Source organism: Phyllostomus discolor, chromosome 3, assembly GCF_004126475.2.
Source record: "Phyllostomus discolor isolate MPI-MPIP mPhyDis1 chromosome 3, mPhyDis1.pri.v3, whole genome shotgun sequence".
Taxonomy (NCBI): domain Eukaryota; kingdom Metazoa; phylum Chordata; class Mammalia; order Chiroptera; family Phyllostomidae; genus Phyllostomus; species Phyllostomus discolor.
The window spans coordinates 7,341,735-7,354,622 of NC_040905.2; positions in this window are offsets into that span (position 1 = coordinate 7,341,735).

Genomic DNA, 12,888 nt, shown 5'->3' on the forward strand with positions numbered 1-12,888 from the left:
AAGTGTAAAAGACAGGGTTTAATTCTAAGAAGAAAACAAATTTAAAAAAAATTAAGTTCTCTGCAAGTTCATTCAGCATGCCGAAGTGGTTAATAATAGATATAATTAATGAGCTATCACTATTTCCTGCACTATCTACATTACTTTTCTCCATTGTTCTATTAAGGTATAATTTATATTCAGCAAAATTTCTCCTTTTTAATGTCCAGTTCTGCAAATTCTGGCTAACACATACAGTTGCATAACCACCATGCGAATCAAGATACAGAACAGAACGTATCGCCTCCAAAATCCCCTGTCATCTGTTTTGATGACCTTCTGTAACTGCCTAGAATGCTGATAGGCTTAAAATGTTGTAGGAACGTAGTGGTTACGATACGTATGTATGTGCCCAAATACGTTTGTGTTTTAGCATCATCTGTCCTACATGCATAGCTGGGAAATCGAGGCCCAGGGAGGTAAGTCACTTCCCAAAGTGGTGAAGCTAGGGTTGAAACCATGCATGTCGGACGCCCCCACTCGTCCCTCCTGCAGGGGCAGGCTGTGGGTCCGCTGTGGGTCCGTACACAGAAGGCTAAGGAGTCCCCAGCTTATGTCCATGGACCTGAGAAAGACCCTCCATCGGGGAAGTGGGACCCGCTGCTGGGAACTCCAGCTCCCTGGCGACTGAAAAAAAAAAAAGTCCTCGACAACAACACAACCCCTCCTTCATCCATAAGTTCTGACTTAGCCCCATGTGACTTTTTCCCTGCGTGAGCACTACCCCGATTTCCCAGTAGAAACGTGGTGGAGAGCAGAATTTACAGGGCTGCGCTGTTCTCGCAGAAATGCTTGCTTCCGCAATTCTGTGATTCCAGTTGCAGCTTGACCAGAGAGGAAGGGAGGGCCGGTGTTATCAACGGGCATCTGTTCTGGACCGAAACCCCTCAGAGTGATGAGGCAAGGAAAAATATGCTGCTGATAGCACCATCCAGCTGGTGGTATGCAGCAAGCATCACTGTTCTTTGACCTGCTGGGAACTCGCGTCTTGATTGACTGACTGTTCGTCAATAAAAATCCCCTTTTAGAGGACCGCCATGGTGGGCTCTGCTCTTGCTTCCGGAGTGGCAGAGACACTCAGAGGGTTTGGAGTAAAGCAAGCCGCACAGCGTTTAATGAAGCGCTCCAAAGCACTGAAGAGGCACAGTCCCTTGTCCATTACACATGCAGTCAATTTTCTGAAAATTAAATTTAAGGTTCTGTGTTTTTTTTCCTTCTTGGAACCATAGATCACTCAAATATTTCCATTAGCTCCAAGACAGAGGGACATGAAAAAAAAATATGATGAAAGGATCCACCGACTATCAAAAGAAGAGGAGATAGGGAGATGTCTAATGAAAGTAAAACTCAAAGGAATCCAGACTCATTCCGTGTGCAGTTAAAGGGCACAACTAAATCATGAGATTGTGCAGCCCGGGCAGGTTGAGTGGAGCTAATTTATAGGCATTTCATTAACTCTGCAGGGTAGAGACCCCTGTCGTTGCTTCGTGAATACAATATTTATACTGATAATTTTACAACTCATCTAAAATACGTTCAAGGAGACTTAGGTGAGCACAGTGAAGCCCATTCTCTCTGAGACGCCACACGGTCCACGCGGATTGGGGAAACTAATACCCAATTCAGTGGGAACTTCAGCTGGAACCACAGTGGTAGAGAATTGAGGATGAAGAAGGAGGAAAGGAAACGTGGCAAGATTCCTTCTTTTTGTTTTATTTATTTATTTATTTTTAGAGAGGGAAGGGAGGGAGAGAGAGAGAGAGAGAGAGAGAGAGAGAAACATCAATGTGTGGTTGCTGGGGGCCGTGGCCTGCAACCCAGGCATGTACCCTGACTGGGCATCAAACCTGCAACACTTTGGTTTGCAGCCCACGCTCAATCCACTGAGCTACGCCAGCCAGGGCCTTTTTGTTTTCTAAAGGATGTCCTGTTTTCCTTTTTACCATCTTGGCTAGAAGTATCATAGGGTCAACCACAGGAAAACCTACCTCTAAAAGGCACAGACTCCTGACACGCTCGTCAAGTAATATTTATTCAGTGTGGTTTTTAGATGTCTCATGCATTCCTCCCACTCTCTGCACAGGCACTTGTCTTTTCAAAGTTGAAGGTCTTCACAGGGCTCTTTTTTCCTTTCTCCATAAGAACTGACTCTATTCTAGCCTTTGCCCAAGGACCAGCCCACACGAGCAGGGGAACTCCGGATCGGGGGCGTGGCCTGCGCTCTCAGCACTGGGGAACACCTTGATGAACTGAGGTTAGCGGGTGGGACTCCCCTGGAAAAAACCCATTGAGCTCCAACTGCTTGGAGGAAGTAATAGAAATGTGAAAAGATGTACTAATGGTTGCCCGTGTTTATTTACTAAGCATGTGATGGCCAGGGTCGTGCCATTTTCTCTAAGCTTCCTCCTGCCTGTCTTTGGAGAGGAGAGTGGCAAGTGTTACTTTCTCAGCTGTCTGAGTTAAAGCTCTGGTTGGTAACAGAAGTATTAGACAAATTTATAGTAAATATGTTTTTTAATAAAGATTTTATTTATGTATTTTTTGAGAGAGAGAGAGAGAAACGTCAATGTGCGGTTGCTGGGGGTCATGGCCTGCAACCCAGGCATGTACCCTGACTGGGAATCGAACCTGCGGCACTTTGGTTCAAAGCCTGCGCTCAATCCACTGAGCTACGCCAGCCAGGTAAATATGTTTTTAAAAAGAATAAAAACTGTATTCATTACTTAGAAGTGTACAGTCAAACTCCAACATTATGTCTGTCTCTCCTCTGCTTCCGTCTCCCCATCTCCACTGACTCAAACCCCCCCACTCTCGCCTCCCTCTGATGAAGCCTCAGAATCCCCTCGGGTCCCCCCAGATAATTCAGGATAACCTCCCTATCTCAAGATCCATAACCTACTGACCTCTGAAAAGTCTCTTTTGCCAAGTAAGGTAATATATACGAAAATTTCAGGGATTAAGAGCAGATAATTCTGGGGAAGCCATTATCCCATGACCACGCCTGCCCATGGCTAAGCTGTTTTTCCTTGGTGATAAATCCACTTTTCTTCATCTCTGATTTGAGATAACAGCTCTATTGTGTTTGTGTTTTAGTAGCTGGTCCTCTGCTAGGTTATGCCCACAGGGGCATCACAGGACACTGGAAGGCAGGCAGAGGAAAAGAGGGTTCTGTCCCTTCAGCTGGATGCTCTCGTTGGAATTGCCCTGGCAAGGGAATTCACGGCAGCAGCTGGTGGCACAGGTCCCTACTGTTTTCCCACATCCCCAGAACGGTCACATTTCTGGGATCACACTCACTCCCCTCAGAGGCGCCCTCACATGCAGGGCCATGGGGCCCCCCAGAGGTCTGAGTCTCCACTCGTCAGAGCCCCTGCTCCAAGCGCCTGGGTTCTGAGAGCCTCAAATGGTTTTCTTCGTTCCTTGAACCCCAGGGGTGACAGCAGCTTCTTAAATAATTACTATAGTGTTCATGCTGAGATTTTCTACTTATGATCAGTTCTTTAACTCCCCCAATAAATGGGTATAAAATTAAAGAGTGACTGATAGGCCCTGGCTGGTGTAGCTCAGTGGATTGAGCACGGGCTGTTGAACCAACGCATCGCAGGTTCGATTCCCAGTCAGGGCACATGCCTGGGTTGCAAGCCATGGCCCCCAGCAACCGCACATTGATGTTTTTCCCTCTCTCTTTCTCCCTCCCTTCCCTCTCTAAAAATAAATAAATACAAATCTTTTTTTTTTAAAAAAAGAGTGACTGATAATGACCTTAGAAGAAATAGACAGGAGTGAGCGGTGAGGAAAGAGAAGTTACTTCAAGTCTGTCCGATGTTGGCTGGTGTGCAGTAAACATTATGGTATAGAAAGACAAGTCTAGAGTAACATGAAGGGGAAAAAAAAAGAAAGACAACTAAAAAAAATAAATAAAATCTTTAAAAAAAATAAAGAAAGACAAGTCTACCTTCCCAACAAAATCATTTCCAAGTTTTCTTCTTAATGTGGGACACCCAAAATCTAAAAGACATTCGCATTGGTTCCATTTTTTTTTTGAAACAGAAAAGTCACTTAAAAGAATATAATACATGAGTATTAGATAGTTTTAATCCAGTTTAAAGTTAAAACCATGCAGATTTAGTTTGGCCAAATTTAACTCAATACATATGTATTTTTTAAAACTAGTAGGTTCACAGTCCAACGCAGTGAAGGTCTTAATAAAATTTTATACACGTGTATGTGTGTCTACATGTATGCAAAAAAGGTGAATACTGAGAGATTTATAAATTATACAGTCTTCAAATAAGCTGCCAAAAGAAACCATCCATTTGAATTGCCCGATGTGTGCTGCAGGGAAACCACACTCAATTTATGACCTCATTTATTAGAGGCCTGAACATTCTTCAGATGACACTCTTGCCAGAGATAAATGCACTTGACATAAAATAATAATGTTTCAATCGTGGAAATGTGATCTTGATCACACTTAAATCTGCTTTTTATACTCTGACGTTAATTACCAACGTAGAGCCCCTTGGACAGCCCCACATCCAGCCTTTGGAGAGGTTAGTCATCAGATAGGAACGGTGTTTGTCTAGAAGTGCACTCTTCGTAATGGACTTCATGTAATTACGTTTGAACGTCCAGGGGCCCCTCCCCTGTCCTCCCCCACCTCCTGCCCCACTCAATGGCATACACAGCTCCCTGAGGTCAGTGAGACACTGGGAATGGGCCGACGTGATATGGATCTGCCACCAGTCAAAACAATCAAGTATATTCACATTAACAAATAACACCTTGGGGGGTGAGTGGGAGAAGTTGAGGACACAGAACAAGTCACACTGACGTTTACTGTATGTTTATCTGAAATCGGGTTACGTAAACAATGGAGTGCAAAGGGAAAATAATCTGCAAAAGACAAAACAAGTGGGGTGTGTGTGTGTGTGTGTGTGTTTGTTTAGAGTATGAGGTGGGCGATATTCTTGCATTCCAGCATGAGGTCTAGTGTTCTCAGTAAGGAACCCGGGGAATGTAATTGAGGTTCAGATGTGTAGGTCTTTTTCCAATGGCTGCCCCCTGGAATCATTGCCCATCCTTCTGGGCGCCTGATCCTCACAGCCCAGGGCCTCGGGGTTATCACAGAGCTTTCCCGTACCCTCAGAAAGGCTTGTTTACTGGGAACTTAGTGGGCTCTTATCATGAGATTAGTTATGCTTTGTCTAATACGTTAACCTACATAGAAATGACCTTAACAGTCTGAATTATTGAACAATGGAAGAGATTTGTAATGTATGCTAATTAGAAAAGAAAGGAGAGCTCCTATGGAAAAACCCTAATTTTGATTTGAAAATAAAGAGGTAAGGACAGGAAGTCCTTGGAGTTTAAATTCTAGAGACATAAAATCAAACACAAAACAAACAAAGACATCTGGATTGAAAGGAACCCCAAAGCAAGAGCCAAATGAAAGAAGAGCAAAACCTACCTATAAATTAATTTTAAGTTTACGAATCAGATTCATAATTCAAAGCTATGAGCGAAGGTCTACCTGGCAACCTCGGTGCTGTGCCCAGACCCCTATGTGCACGCCCCCTTAGCGTCATGGCGTAGTGGGCACGGACAGAGTGGAATTACTGGAAAACATAATTAAGGGTAAGAGAGAGATGGTTTGAGGCTACTTAGTATGTCATCAGAAGAAAAATGTAGAGTACGGCTACAGGGAGCCAAATGGCAAATCGAGTGGATGCGTATGTAATCATCGGGCCCTTTGCCTTTCTCTGAAGACTCCACGGAAAGTTCACCCGAGAGAGAGGACCTTGGGCCACAAATGAGTCAGTGCATCTTGAGTCCAAAGCGAGGTGATACAGAATCATATATGTAATGTGTTTCCTATCCTCACGCGTGCAGTATGTTCTGAGGGCTCGGTGACAGCACCTAATACCGTTGGTACTCGGCCCTCCCTCCACGGCAGTGCTTACGGTAGGAAGTCTGAGTCACGGACCAAACTAGGGCTGATGAATGTCTCCTTGAATGATTACGCCGAAGGAAGGTATATTTTCTGATACGACTTAAAAACTACTTACTTATTTCAAAAATTATTGTTTTTCACCCTCCTTTGTCCACAGCGTATGTCCCTGAGGATTAAACAGAAATTTCTACTTGGGTCTAGTTTTTATTGAAATGCTATATATATTGCCAAAATATGCAAATGAAAACAGAGAAAACATCGAGCTTACTGATCCAGGCAAAACAGCTGAAGAGTAGAGTCAGTCACCCCACTTTCATTCATCGCGTGTTTTGTTCGAGGGGCTTCAGGCCGGCTGCAGGGACAGGCAGTGCAGAGAGAGGGGCACGCTGGGGTGTCGTCACGTAAACCTGTGTCCAGAGCTGCCCGCCTTGGCGTCTTGATCCAAATTAATTAGTCACATCTCTGCAGTCACTGTAATAGCTGAAAAATTTCCGAATTTCAGTTTTCCTTTTTCTTGTAAAGAATGGTCCAAAAAAGTCGTGATGTACTTCCTAGTTACCCATGTCACCTTTTCCCGTGTTTTTTGCCTGACTTGTTTCTGTTCTCCTTCGTGGCTTCCTCCGCTTTCATTCGTGGATGGTGTTCGCGTGTCTTCCCCTTCTGCCTGTGTTGTGTGCAGTGTGGGAGTCACAGACTGATGTGTGGGCTAATCTTAAAGTGGTTGGTGCTTACCAATGACCGAGACCTAAAATTACTTTTCGTTGGTCTGAAACCACTGTGTCAAATTACTAATGAGCTGACCTGCCAATAGTTGCCTCACACAATATCTGTTCACATAATTTCCAAGTTGTTTATAATATATTTGGATTACTCCTATAACTACTAACTTCAGCACGTGTCCTGACATCAAATCGCATCATTAAACGCATTGTATGTGGAAATACGCTTATTTCACGTAGTCTTACTGTTGTCTCTAGTAGCTGTTTTGTAGTTTATCTTAAAGTTGTTTTTGGCTGGGTGATAACCTCCCCACCCCCTCAGAGCCATTGTGAAGAGCTGCGGTCAGTTCAAACCCATTCTTTTCAGATGCTGAAGGGTACGAACCCTGCGTCTGCCTCTTAGGCAGGAGCCAATAGCCACATCGCACCTTTTCTTGGTTTGCGAAAGAAGACTGGCATGAACAATCATAATAGGTGTATTCTTTCTCAGCCTCACTAATCAACCTTAATAATGAGGTATAATGAGTAATATCCTCGTGGGAAATTATACCAACAATTGTCACGCACAAGGAATTCATGTTTTATAATTCACAAAGTATATGATAATGATGGGTTACACTTTTCTTGCTATGCATTATTTAAATAGAAACTCTCCGCCCTGCTATGAGCCAGTGAATCCGGAGCATTCTTCCTCTGTCGCCTAACAGCCTACAGGTAGCCCCATGGCTCACCGTAACTTTTAAGTATCGCATGTTTGGATTTCCACGTGAAATCACGACATGTCTTCTGTCCCGTTGTGTCCGCAAACCAGGGTCATTATTCACTTTGAGAGGCATGCCATTTTTCAGTGCCCTGAGCCCACGGGTTTTCTGTCAATCCCATGAAAATGTAGAGGTCACGAGCTGACGGATTTTTCTGTTTCAGGAAGGTAGCTCCACAGTGTCCTCGTCCCGCAGTGAGCAGTGAGGTGTGTGTATGGGTGTGAGTGGGAGTCCCTTGCATTCTGTTTTCCCAGCCCCCATTCTCCCCGCTGCGCTTCACAAGTGAGCATCACTTCGCTGGGGGAGCAAGGCACACGGGCATTTGCCGTCAGTCTCATTTCGGGCCTTTTTGTCATTTGTTATGTGATTTATTACAGATTTTGGCTTTCCTCTCCTCGGGTCCACCGTTGTCCCTTTGGGTCCAGGAAAGCTGGTATTTAGCCATCTTGTAGTAATAATAATTTGTTATTAATTGAATGTGGTATAAATTTTGTAACACTTTGTGCAGTGTATATAAAGGAAAGTTTATTTATAAGCTTTCTATGTAAGTTTTCAAAGATACTTTGATTCCAAATATGGACGTTCAGCACCCAGAACAAATATTAGATGTGTTAGATAAAATGCATTTCTGTGTCTTAGAGATATGTCATTTCTCCATAACTGTAAAAGAGACTTCATATGTATTTTCAGAGACACCTGCAAATGTATTTTAGTACTTTTATCAAATGTTATTTTTAAGCTATGTGTAGTAATTAAGTAAAATTATCTTATTCCTTATATGGAAAAGTAAAAAAAATTATATCTTTTTTTAATATTTTATTTATTTATTTTTAGAGAGGGAAGGGAGGGAGATAGAGAGAGAGAGAGAAACATCAATGTGCGGTCGCTGGGGGTCATGGCCTGCAACCCAGGAATGTACCCTGGCTGGGAATCGAACCTGGGACACTTTAGTTCCCAGCCCGCACTCAATCCACTGAGCTACGCCAGCCAGGGCTAAAAAAAATTATATCTTATATAAATGTGATATATAATAAAGTAATTTAGTAGTTGTATGGGCTACTTGGTGTGTAGTGAAGAAAATAAGGCTCAGGCCTTAGATTTGACTGTTTTAATCTGAAAAAATGTATGCACTTTTTTCTATCTTAAAAAAGTGGCTTAACATTTTGATAAGGAACACAAAAACTTCAATAATTTTAAAAGAGAAAATTTTTAAATTATAAAGCATAAATGCATCCCAGACCAAGAAAAAAAAAAAGCTAAAGCAGTTCATCACTACCAAACCAGTATTATGAAAAATGTTGAAGGGTCTTCTTGAAGAAGAAGAAAACATAAACAATATGAATAAGAAAATACTGCAAAGAACAAATACTCTCACTGACAAAGGCAAGCGCGTAGTAAAAGCAGTGGATCAGCCAACACTAGAACTAGTACAAAGGTTAAAAGGCAAAACTAGGAGGATTGCCTGTACTTACAACAGTGAATTAGGGGATACACACAAACACACAGAAACAAAGTAAACAACGGTGACAGAAACGTAAATGTCGGGGGAGGAGATGGATGAAAATGGTAGTGATGTTAGGATGTGTTTGAATGTAAGTGACCATCAAATTAAAATAGACCACTATAAGCCTCGCTTGATGTATACGAAGTACATGGCAACCAGAAATCAAAAATCTACAAGAGATATACAAGAAATAAGGAGAAAGGAATCCAAACCCAACACTACCGAAAGTCATCAACATGCAAGAGAGGAGCGTATTATGCTAAGTGGAATGAGTTAGACAGAGAAAGACAAATACCATATGATTTCACTTATATGTAGAATCCAAACAAACAAACAAACAAACAAAACAGAGGAACAAGCTATACAGACACGAACTTATAGACACAGAGAACAAACTGCCGGTTGCCAGATGGGAGGGGGGTTGGGAGCCGGGTGAAGAAGGTGACGGGACTAAGAAGTGCAGATCGGTGGTTCCGGAGCGGTCCCAGGGATGTGAAGCACAGCACAGGGGATGTGCTGAATTGTATTGCAGTAACTCTGCGTGGTGTCAGGTGGGCGCAAGGCCTATTGGGGGGGATTTCTTCATAAGTTGCATAATTGTCTACCTACTATGCTGTATGCCGAAACTAACATGTTATTGAATATGAACTGTAATAGAAAAATTAAAAACAAAACACCCCCCATAGAATAAATGCAATGAATATAACACACATAGATTCAGGGAAAATGATTATCTTTTCAACAGTGTATGCCCATAGTAATTAGACAGCTGGAGGGTGTCGTTACTTTGAATTTAGGGTATTCTATGTTTGTAAAGTTTTAGTTTTACTTTCTACAATTTTCCTACAATAGAAGTTGTCTAGGGAAACATTATATCCTCAATTGCATGTATTTTCCTACTACAACTTGAGTTAAATGAGAGATAAACTTATATCGTATCTAGGTTACCAACCAGTGAAATCAGAAAAATATCAGTTCAGTCAATCACTGGTGATTTTGAAAACCTGAATTGACTGATTGCTTGACTAAATTAAATAATCAGTTCATCTATTGAAATACCATGGATTAAATGTTATCATGTGTGGCATTTTCTTCAAAATAATTCAGTTTGGACAGGAAACGTGTAAAAATTTAAAAAATTGCCCACGAGCTGGTAATTAGTAAGGCCGGGTGATGAACATATGGAGATTTATTAATTGTTCTCTCCACTTTTACAAGTATGTGAAATTATTCACGATAAAATGTTCTAAATGACACCAACTCAGAGAAGCTGGCTGTGGCTATAAACCACAAAAAATGTTTGGTATTTACCACCAGAACAGTATGGCCGCAGGTTTATACCTCTGGTCACGATAAACATGTGACCAGAGCAAGTCACGAGTCTAGTGGTGGTCAGCACTGGAGTTGGGGTGCTGGGGGTAGTTGGGGGTAGCTACTCTGAGTGCCAGCAGTTCACGGCTTACACACAAGGCCCCTGAGTTCATGCATTTACTAAGACAAATGCAGGATCTTGGGATTTTATTCTCTCTTTCTTTATTCTTATGTTTTTGAAAATATAAACGGTTCACAGATGACTTCCTTCCTGGAGTGACAAAAAAGTTAAACGCATCCCACTTTGTTTTCCCCTCACCTACCCTCACCTTTCTAATCTCTTTCACACGAGCCGTGTGGCCAAATATTACAGTATCAGTTTCAAAAAGTCAAGGCATTATATATGGTGTAAATTTAGCCTTTTCAAATAAAGGGGGCATAGTGACATTTCTTTAATGCATGGGTATATTTGAACCATTGAGTTCCAGCATCTGAGAGTATCTTCAGTCTTCTCCCAGTTTGCTTATATGATCATAACAAAAGGAAAAAAAATCAGCTGTAAGGATTAGGGATTACCTACAGTTGGAAAGAAAGGTTTAGTACTGAATGAAGATGGCTACTCAATCTTTAGAGTAAAAATTTATTAGGCAAAGGAACAGCCTTCAGTGCTGCTAGACTGGAGGCCAGGAAACGGAAAGCACATTTAGTACTGCCTCTGATTCTGGCTCATCCAGTGCTAAGCATCGCGCAGGGCTCCCTGAGCAGATAAACACCTGTGCGCAGGTTTGTGACTCTCTTCCCCAGCGGATCTGCAGTACCAGGGCTAGGGGTAGGCTGAGAACTCATTATGTGACTTTTCTGCTCAGAACCTCTTTCTCCAAGGCGTTAGAGGTACCCCACAGCATTACCTGTGTCAGGCAGACAGCCCTGGAGGGAGACAGTTGCATTTGGAGTTTGCAAGCAGAGCCTGGAAAGAAATGTAAACTGAGCGAGCTATGCAGCAGCTTGGATGAGCTTTGCCTCCGTGTACCCGAGGAACTATCCCGAAAGGGCAGAGAGGTACAAAGGGTTTTGCAGGTCTTACCTGTGCAAGAACACTCGTGAGTTTGTCATAATTGGCTTTATTGCATCAATGTGTGCCATAGGGTGTAAAATCTTACTGATGGAGAGTACGTATGAAAGTTACTAAGGACATCTGTCATTGACAAAGTTCTCTCAGACAAGGACTTTGGAACTCCAGAGGAATTAGATGGGGCTGTGTTCTTTAATTTACTAGGGAGAAAGAGAAAAATAATCCTTGACATCTAGAAGTTTCCCTGGCAGTACAGGCCAGGCCTTGGTTCACCTGTTGAACACATATGTGTTGTTCACAGAACACCAACATTAGACAAGACCATTCTGTGACCTTGATAAATAATAACTTTTTAAAAATATTTTATTTATTTATTTATTTTTTAGAGAGGGAAAGCAGGGAGAAAGAGAGAGAGAGAGAGAAACATCAATGTGCAGTTGCTGGGGGCCGTGGCCTGCAACCCAGGCATGTGCCCTGACTGGGAATCGAACCTGCAACACTTTGGTTCGCAGCCTGTGCTCAATCCACTGAGCTACGCCAGCCAGGGCTGATAAATAATAATTGTTAAAAAAGCCCTCTGTGATCAGGTATGAAGATAGACAAAACGTCAGTATTGCCCATGCCCCCCAGTGATCCGACATCTCCCACTCTCATGAGTAATTCCTGCATCTTTACTTCTTTTTTTTTTTAAGATTTTATTTATTTACTTTCTAGAGAGGGAAGGGAGGGAGACAGAGAGAGAGCGATACACACATCAATGTGCAGTTGCTGGGGGTTATGGCCTGCAACCCAGGCATGTACCCTGGCTGGGAATCGAACCTGCGACACTGCATCTTTACTTCTTACAGCTCTAGCCTCAGTCTAGTGTCTCCTGCTTCCAGATAAGGTCAATGAAGGGACTCACTGAGTTACCCTCCTTGCCACTTCCTGACGGCATCCACGTCGGAGCACAGGCCCACTTCCTGCCTACGGCTTCCTGGGATGTCTCAGGATTTTCATGGCATACCCTCTCTTTCGCTACAAAAATAAACTCAATTTGTATGATTTCTGGTATGTTCCTGGGAGTCACTGGCTGAAGGACAAACCATTGCTAAATTGTTATGATGAAAACTTTATAATGATAAAATAAGTATGGTTCTGTCCAAAAGAATCCCTGGTCATTAGATTTTTTATGGTAATAAAATATACATAACATAAAATTACCATTTGAATCATTTTTAAATGTACAGTTTAGTGGCATTAAGTACAGCACCCTTTATTGCTACCAATTTGTCTGCAGAACTTTTTCAGTATCTTAAACCCATTCTCCACCCCCTGGCCCAACACCACACTGGTTGACTTTCTGTCCCTGTGAATTTGACTGTTTTAGGTATCACTTCTAAGTGGAATTGTACAGTACTTTTTTTGCGTGTCTGTCTTATTTTACTTCGCAAATTGTTTCCAGAGTTCATCCATGTGTTAGCAGGTATCAGAATTTTCTTCCTTCTTCATGCTGAATGATATTCCACTGTATAATTATACCTCATTTT